Genomic DNA, 9,202 nt, shown 5'->3' with positions numbered 1-9,202 from the left:
CTATACCGGTCAACAGATACAAGTAGTTAAGTGGGGCACCCTAGGGACAATGGGACTTAGCATTAAAAAGACCCCTGGGCAACTCTAGGGACAATGGAAATTTAACATGGAGAAAAATCGTGGGCAACTCTAGGGACAATGGGAATTTAACACAGAGTTTGGGTCTGTCTAGGGACAAGGGGAAATTAACATGGGAATAGAGTTTGGGCTTGTCTAGGGAAAAGGGGAATTGAATATGGGATTTTTTTTTTTAAATTTTTTTTTTTTAAATTTAAATTTAAATTTAGGCAATGGAAAGGCTACCTCTTTTCGAGAAATATGGCTGGCCCTGAAAAGGGCCTTTGGGTTTATGTTAATGTATTCATTAACATAAAGGGTACCGCATTGGTCTTCTTCTTGTCCTTAGGCTACGTCTCACTGTTGGTCCGTAAATCAGCACTCTTTTCAGGCATCCTTGTCTTTCAACGTAGATCCTACGTATCCACAGGCTGGTGTTTGTCCTGTGGACAATGGTCCACTTGGATCGGACATACATGGGTATGTCCGTCCGGAACATCATGGAAGACACAAGCGTAGAAGATTGCACATCGGTCCACATCTTGAAGCGACGAGAACAAGTGAATCAATGCACTGAACTGCGCTTATTTATAGGTAGAGGTAGGATTGAAACGGATTGAGTTCATTCACCAATCCAAACACGCGTTACAAAATTGAGTCAGCTCGCATCCAATCCGAAGAGAGTAGTCTGTGACGTCAGTTGGTCTATATAGATTCGCTAGCGCTTGTGTGCAGTCAATCTATGCGACAGTGATTCAACATGACGGAAACTCAGAAAACGATCCATTGGGGTGCACCAGCAGGGGAGACTGCCCAAGGGAACCCGGACTTACTTTCAGAAGAGGTACATTGGGATTTTGTGGATTTTCTTACCTCGCAAGAATTTGTTCCGGAACCTTCGTCACCTTCTTCATTACCGCAAGTGGAGAATTTTAGACAGAGACAGAAAGAAGAATTGGAGAAATTTATGCAACGACAAAAGGAAGCGGAACAAGCTTTTCTCCTACAGCAACAGCAACAGCAACAAGAAGAGGTAAGAAAAAAACATCAGCAACAACAGCAAGAAGAAGTAGCAGCAAAGAAACAAGAGGTGAAAATCAAACGGCTACGGTACTGTTGGACATTTTAGCGGAGTTAAGAAGTCTGAAACAAATGTATCAGACTTCTTTATCACGACCGAAGAGAATACGACCTTCCCGAGCTAAACACGCCAACCCTGTGACTAAGCCTGTCGTACCACCCTTAGTGATTTCAACCCAATCATCAGAAGTAGGCCTTGGCCGTGGCAAAGGCTTAAGGCAGTTAAAGTTGATTGGTTAAACTCACCCCTACACCAAAATAAAAAGGCCCTTTTCAGGGCCACCCACATTTCTCGAAAAGAAATACAATTTCAATTTGCCAATAACTCAAAAATAAACCCCACCCACTTTACCCTTATAGTACGTGTCTGTGTATGAGTGCGTGAGTGTAGCTTCTTATTTTAAAATCAAAACTCAAAGACACTTACCTTATATCATTCATGTATTCTTTAATCCATTGTTACAATCCAATTCACAATTCACCACAGAACACTTTAATTAAAAGTTCATTAACTTCTTCTTTCTCCTTGTTTAGTCTCTCTGTTTTTTGAATTTCTTCACCGTCACACTCTTTTCCTCTTCTTCTTCCTCCTCGCTTTCTTCCCTTCTTCTTTTTTTCTCCTGTTTCTTTGCTTCTTTTAAATAGAATTGTCTTTTTTCTTCCTCTTCTTCCTCTGAAGAATCCCTCTCTTCTTTCGAAGAATCCCTCTCTTCTTCTGAAGAATCCTTCTTTTCTTCTGACTCCTCTTGTTTCTTTTTTGGGCAATCTGGAGACCAATGTCCTTTTTCTTTACAATAATAACAGGTATCTTGACTTTTGTCTTTTTTAGCCCCTGTTTTTTTTTCTTTTTTGACGGTCTGGACACTCTGAAGACCAATGCCCTTTCTTCTGACAGATATAGCAAGTATCCTGACTCTTATCTCGAAAGGAAGGAGAGTAGTCCGTCGGCTGGTGTGAAGAGAATTTTCTAATGACCCCTCGCAAAGCTCTGACGAAACGTTCCATCTGGGTAGTCTCTTCCATCGTTCTCCTCGGTTTGAGAGTGAAATGAATAGTGAAAGGACAAGACACGCCCTTTTTATATACGCTGGTTTGCCATGACTATAAATTAGTCTATGGTGTTTGAACTTGAGTCATTTGACGTTTTGCACTCAAGATGAAACGATCCTATTCATTCGAGAAGAAAGAAGAAGAAGAAAGTAAGAGGTAGAAACGTGATCTATCGCCTCGTACCAGGGATGAAATCTTGGCACAAATTCATGCCAGTGACTTTGAAGAGGACATGAGTGAACCAGAATCCGAACCCTCTAAACCAAGTTCGTTACCCTTAGTCAACCCTGAAAAATACTATTCCATTCGAGAGACGGAAAAGCGCTCCTCTAGAAAATTTAGAACCACGGCTTACACCTACACGGTGAAGTTTAAAGATTTCAAGGCCGACGTACCCTTAGAGAAAGCAGAAGGGTTTATCACCGAGATGTGGGATTCTTTGCTCACTGCACTCAAGCGACAATGTCAACCCAAAGAAGACGATCGCTTGACACTATCCATAGATCACGACGGTTTGAAATCCCCTGTTTGGATCGAGTTTAGCAGACCCGTAGAACTGACCCCTTCCAAAGTCATGGACAAGATTCAACACGTACAACAATCTAATGACCAGTTTGACATCACCGATGGTAAAGCCACACTGAAAATGGCTCACGTCTCTCTTCCTCAAGGGACGGGACGCAAAAAGATGTTATTGGTGGACGACCTTCGCAACACCAAAACAAGTCTCGTCCGAATTAACAACCCTCAAGACCAGATGTGTTTAGCTCGAGCCATCGTGGTGGGACGAACCTATGCCAACAAGAACGACACGGTAGAATGGAAAAGAACCTGGGAGAACATTCGAAAATCGAACAGAACCAAACAACGAAACGAAGCAGAACTCCTGTTGCAACAAGCTGGCCTGTCCAAAGACACACCCTGTGGCATTCCTGAGATGCAAAAATTGCAAGATGCCCTAGCTCCACGCTACACCTTGAAAGTGCACCCTCAAGAAATGCGCGGGTCTCTGTTGTTTCGAGGTCAGGATTGTAAGGACGGAAAATACATTCATGTCTATCATCACGATGACCATTTCGATACCATTACCAGTATCACCGGATTCCTGGGATACAGTTATTATTGTGAGAAATGTGATTATGGTTATAACAATCGAGAGCAAAACAAGCATTGTGGATTGAAATGCCCAGGATGTTTGGCCTCTCCACCCTGTCTGAGCGAAGAACCAGTGCCTTGTTCGACTTGTCTGCGCACGTTTGTCAGCCCTGCCTGTTACCAGCAACATTTGAAAACACAAGGTTCACAGAAGAAATGTGCTTGTCAACTCCTGAGATTGTGCCCTAAGTGTGGACAAGGCATACTTACCAACAATGCCAAGGCACACGTATGTCGAGGAAAGAAAAAATGTCACATTTGTCACCACATCGTGGACTTGGAACACGAATGCTACGTGCAAAAATACCAATCCCCACCAGAGAAAGAGGACGGTCACAAGAAGAAAGGCAATTTCATCTTTTTCGATTTCGAATGCATGCAAGAGACCGGCATTCACATTCCTAATTTCTGCGTGGCTCATCGAGCGTGCGAGAAGTGCATTCAAGAACCTATCTTCAGTCATTGCCCTCACTGCAGCAAGATTCCCGGAGGGCGTGAAAAAATCTTTCGGGGACCAAACATGTTAGCCGATTTTGCCCAATGGGTCTTAGACCCCATCGACAAGACGTGGAGCCAAGAGGAGATCGAACGTTACGGAGATTGTCATCGTCATGCCACAGTGATGGCTCACAATTTCTCCGGATACGATGGACAGTTTCTTTTGAGGTACTATACGGAACATGGCACCGAACGTCCTAAAGTGATTTTGAACGGAGCCAAAATCATTTTCATGCAAGTGGGACAAGTACAGTTTAAAGATTCGATGAGTTACTTGGCCATGCCTTTGAGCCGAATGCCTAAAACGTTTGGAATGACAGAAATGGCTAAAGGGTACTTTCCACACTTTTTCAATACGGAAGCCAATCAACATGCTGTTTTACCCCATTTGCCTGAGGCTCACTATTACGACCCAGACAACATGCGTACCGAACAACGAGAAGCTTTCTACGCTTGGTACCAAGCTCACGCCTCGGACCCTTTCGACTTTCAGGAAGAAATGTTAAAGTATTGTCGTTCCGACGTGGACATTTTACGGCGTTGCTGTGGAAAATTTCGAGAACTGTTCATGGAACACGGAGGGGTCGATCCTTTGAAAGAAGCTTGCACCATTGCCAAAGCGTGTTCCTTAGTGTACCGCCAACGATTCATGCCTGAAAACACCGTGGCTGTCATCAGTCCTCAAACGACCCACTATGTCAAGCGTCAATACTCGGTCAAAGCCCTACGTTGGTTACATTACTTGTGCGACAAGGAAGACAATGGATTCAGCATGCCCGCAACGGAGGAGGCGAAAAGACCATCGGAACGTATTCGGTCGATGGCTGGGACTTAGAAAACCCCAAGATCGTGTACGAGTTTAACGGTTGCTTATTTCACGGATGTCCCGTCTGCTACCCTGACCGTGACACTAAAAATCAGTTTTTACAACGGACCATGGAAGACCTGTACCAGGACACTTGTCAGCGACGCCTAAAGCTAGAACAGCAAGGATACCAAGTGGTGGAAATGTGGGAACACGAGTACGATCACCGTATGAAAACCGATCCCGAGTTTAAACGCCTCGTGGAAAGTTACCAGTTCATGGACCCGCTGAACCCGAGGGATAGTTTGTACGGAGGAAGGACCAATGCCACCTGTTTGCTGTACCAAGCCGACGAAGAGAAAGGAGAAGAAATCAAATACTTGGACGTGTGTTCGCTGTATCCCTACGTGTGCAAATATTGTCGCTTTCCTGTAGGGCACCCGCAATTGTTAACGGAACACATCGACCTGAAAAACATTCGACAATACGAAGGCTTGATCAAGTGTAAAGTTTTGCCTCCCACGAACCTATACCATCCCGTCTTACCTCACCATTGTCAAGGCAAACTGATGTTTCCCTTGTGCCGTACTTGTGCCGAAACGTGCAACCAGGACCAACCTTGCCATCACAGCCAGGAAGAACGGGCCTTGACGGGAACCTGGGTCAGCGTGGAATTGTTCAAAGCTCTGGACATGGGATACCAACTGTTAGAAGTGTACGAAATTTGCCACTTTCCCAAGACACAACAGTACCACAAGGGTGACCCTACTCAGAAAGGCATTTTCGCCGACTACGTGGATGCCTTTTTGAAACTGAAACAAGAAGCCAGCGGCTATCCTTCCTGGTGTCACACTCCCGAAGACCAAATACAATTCAAAGAGAAATACTACGAACAAGAAGGCATCTCTTTAGACCAGATAGAAAAAAACGAAGGCAGGCGATCGTTTGCCAAAGTGATGTTAAATTGCTTGTGGGGTAAAATGGCACAATGACCGTGTTTACCCAAGACGGAATATTTGACAGAACCTTCCCGCTACTTCCAGATGATTCACGACAAAACCAAATACATGAAACACGTGGACGTCGTTCGAGAGGATTTGATCTTGGTCAATTACGAAGAAGATCTGGACTTTGTACAAGACGACCCTTTTGGAAATGTCATCATTGCGGCTTACGTGACAGCTCATGCTCGCTTAAAATTGTACGAAGCTTTAGAACTGTTAGAAGAACGCGTCCTGTACTTTGACACGGACAGTTGCATTTACATCCATCACCCGAGTCAACAGCACCCTGACATCGAAGGAGACCGTTTAGGAGCCTGGACAGACGAGCATCCCGACGACAAGATTCTAAGTTTCGTCAGTGGTGGTCCCAAAAATTACTGCTACGAATACCGGGACAAACAAGGAGAAGTGCACACGACGTGCAAAGTGAAACGACTGACTCTGAATCATCGTACCAGTCGAGTGGTTAACTTTGGGGTATTGAAAGAAGCCTTGCAATCGGGAGAGGATGGAAACTTTAAAGTGACCACCTATCAACCGAACAAGATTGTACGTTTACCCACTCACCACATCGTCAGTCGACCCTTGGAAAAAGTCTATCAAATTGTATACCAGAAGCGAGTGCGACTTCCCAATCACTTCACCTTACCGTACGGTCACGTCGGTATTGGTCTGTATATGAAAAGGAACCCTAGGCAAGATCGATAGTTCATTGTTCATTGAAGTAACTTACCATGTCGTTGACGAAGAAGAAACCAGATTGGTTAGGAGTCAAATGTTGGACATCACCGAGACCAGGGTTTTGAGGCTTGGACACAAGAGGTGGTCCAGTATGCACGGGAGTTATTCAAGGAAAAAAGTTACTTTTCAACCTGTGTTAGGTATGGTCCCAGAAGAACCCGTCACCCAGGACAGGACTGTCGTGGACAGGCCTGAAAGACCCTTTCGGGAGGACACTTGTGTGACCTTACCCCTACTATAGAACTGGTTAGAACTTTACCCAAAACATGTTGTACAGACACTTGTGTTTATTCCACGTTCGTGGTTATCATGTGCCTTTTATTCTTGTACTTAAGCCTTTGGCTTTTATGTATTTTTTGTCTTTCGTATTCATGTTTGAAAAAAACATTCAATAAACGTGTTCTGAAAAAGTATATAAACTCTTGTCTTGTTTGTTTTTCGTGTCACAAGTGACATTTCTCACACCATGGCTACCTCTGCTGTCTCTGTTCCCTCTTCCTCTACTGTCAAAGTCATCGACGAACACTTAGATCGTGCCAGTTGGGAGGCTTTGTATCTTCGCCATCCCTTTAACATGCTCATTGCTGGACCTAGCGGTTCAGGCAAAACCGAATTCGTCAAACGTTTGATCGAACATAAACATCATTTGATCGATCGACCCCCTCAACGAATCGTGTGGTGTTACAAAGAGTGGCAATCGGCGTACAGCCTGTTGCGAGAAAGTCAAGGCGATTCCATCGTGTTTGTGGAAGGCATTCCTAAAGAAGACGATGGCATCGTCTCTGACTCCCGTCTAACCCATTTGGTCATTTTCGACGACATGTTAGGAGAAGACGAAGAAGAAATTAAACTGTGGTTCACGCGCAAAGGGCATCACCGTAATGCCAGTGTCGTTTACATCACCCAAAATTTGTTTCAACAAAGTAAAGCCCATCGCACCATCAGTCTCAATGCGCATTACGTGGTCTTGTTTAAAAGCCCTCGAGATAAATCGCAAGTGCAAGTCTTAGCCAAACAGTTAGGAACGCCTTGGTTGACTCAGGCGTACGACCATGCCACTCAAACTCCACACGCCTATTTACTCGTCGATTTGAAACCTACGACTCCCGAGGATTTGCGATTTCGTACCCACTTGTTTCACCACTGGTGCCAAGACGGAGGGCCTGTCCTGTACACGTCTCCGTCCTCGACTTCATTTCACTCCCCATAAAAAAATCTATAAAAACCTCAGACCCTTTTTCGTCTGTCTCACTCTCAGTGCGAACATGACGTCCCTTCAGTCGCATCTTCCCGTCAAATTGATTCGTGCCTTGTATGGCATCAGTCGAGAAAAAGATCCACAAACACGAGCTCGTGTCTTAGAAGCTAGTCTCAAAGAAGTCTTACGATGGTTCACGGTGACAGCACGTCAATTACTCCAAGGAATCATTCAGATTCCTCATCAAACCAAACGCTTTTTCGATCGAAACAAAGTCGCTTTGGTCCAACTGGCCGATCCCCGCATCGACACTCAAACCAAAAAACAAATCATTTTGAAACCTGGAGGGAGCGGTACTCTAGGAGGGGTCATCATTCGCTCACTCTTAAGATGGGATCCTAATGCCCCCAAAGTTATCCCCAAGACAAAAGTCCAACGAAGCCCCAAGAAGAAAAAGACCAGGTCAAGGAGAACTTCTCCAGTGGCAGGACCCTCCTCTGACCAGACACCACCACCACCCCGGAAAAAGAAAAGAAGCCCCCAGAAAAAGAAAAGTCCACAGAAAACTAGTCGCAAGAGAGGCACTTCGGCCAGGACGCAACCTTACACTCGCAAACCACGACCTGCCACGGCGGTGACTGCGTCTCCGGCAGCTTCACGTTTGTCCACTTCTCCGTTAATGACACCCAGAACTGAAGAGTACTTGGAGACGTTGATCACACCAAGAACTTCTCCGTTGATGACCCCCAAAAGAACTTCCCCAGTGGCAGGACCTTCCAATTTAGTGGCAGTGGCTGCTGCTCACAAAGTACCTTCTCCCAAAATCAAAGTTCAAGAAAGATCGGGCATGTTACAAAGTTTGCTGGATTTGTCCAAGCAAGAACTGGCTCGATTTAGTCCGTTACGTACCCCTGCACGACGTGTCATGCCTGTCCTCAAACTAATACGACGTAAAGACAATCAGTGGCGACGCGTTCCAGTATAATAAAGGCCTGTGACCAAGTCGGGTATCAGTGTTTTTTTGGTGCTCCTGAAGACTCAAAGATGTCACTCTCCAGAAAACCCCAAGGAAAGAAAAGGAAAGGACTGCCACCACGTTTAGCCAAACATGGGGACATGTTATCTGTCCTGTCCAAAGCTTCTCCACCCCTACGAAAAAAACTCATTCAAACAGCCTCCAAAGAGGTCATCGATACCGTGTGCGAATGTTGTTTGAACGTTTTGAAAGGCACGATCCCTTTGTCCAAACACCAGAAACAATGCTTAGGCAAACATCGTCACGTTCTTCGCCAAATGGTTCAAAAGAAAATTCCCATTCGTCAAAAAAAGAAGATGTTAGTGCAACGTGGAGGTATTTTACCTCTCTTGTTAGGCCCCATACTGAAAGGAGTCTTGGGAACCATGTTGGGAGGACTGGTGGGAGCAAGATAAAAAGGCCCTCGGAAGTTCCAAGATCTCAGAATCGACCCCTGACAACCCCATGGAAGGACGAAAACTAGCTTTAGTACCTTACAAACGATGGATGGAATACCATCGGTGGCAAGAACAACGCACCCCGCATTTGCCTCCCAATCCCCATTTGAGCGAGATGTCCCAGTTACAACACGAATTGCA

Source organism: Sinohyriopsis cumingii, chromosome 9 (assembly GCF_028554795.1).
Source record: "Sinohyriopsis cumingii isolate HCF-2022 chromosome 9, ASM2855479v2, whole genome shotgun sequence".
In the NCBI taxonomy this organism is placed as follows: domain Eukaryota; kingdom Metazoa; phylum Mollusca; class Bivalvia; order Unionida; family Unionidae; genus Sinohyriopsis; species Sinohyriopsis cumingii.
The sequence above is the reverse complement of the archived record's forward strand: the minus strand, read 5'-3'. Positions refer to the sequence as shown.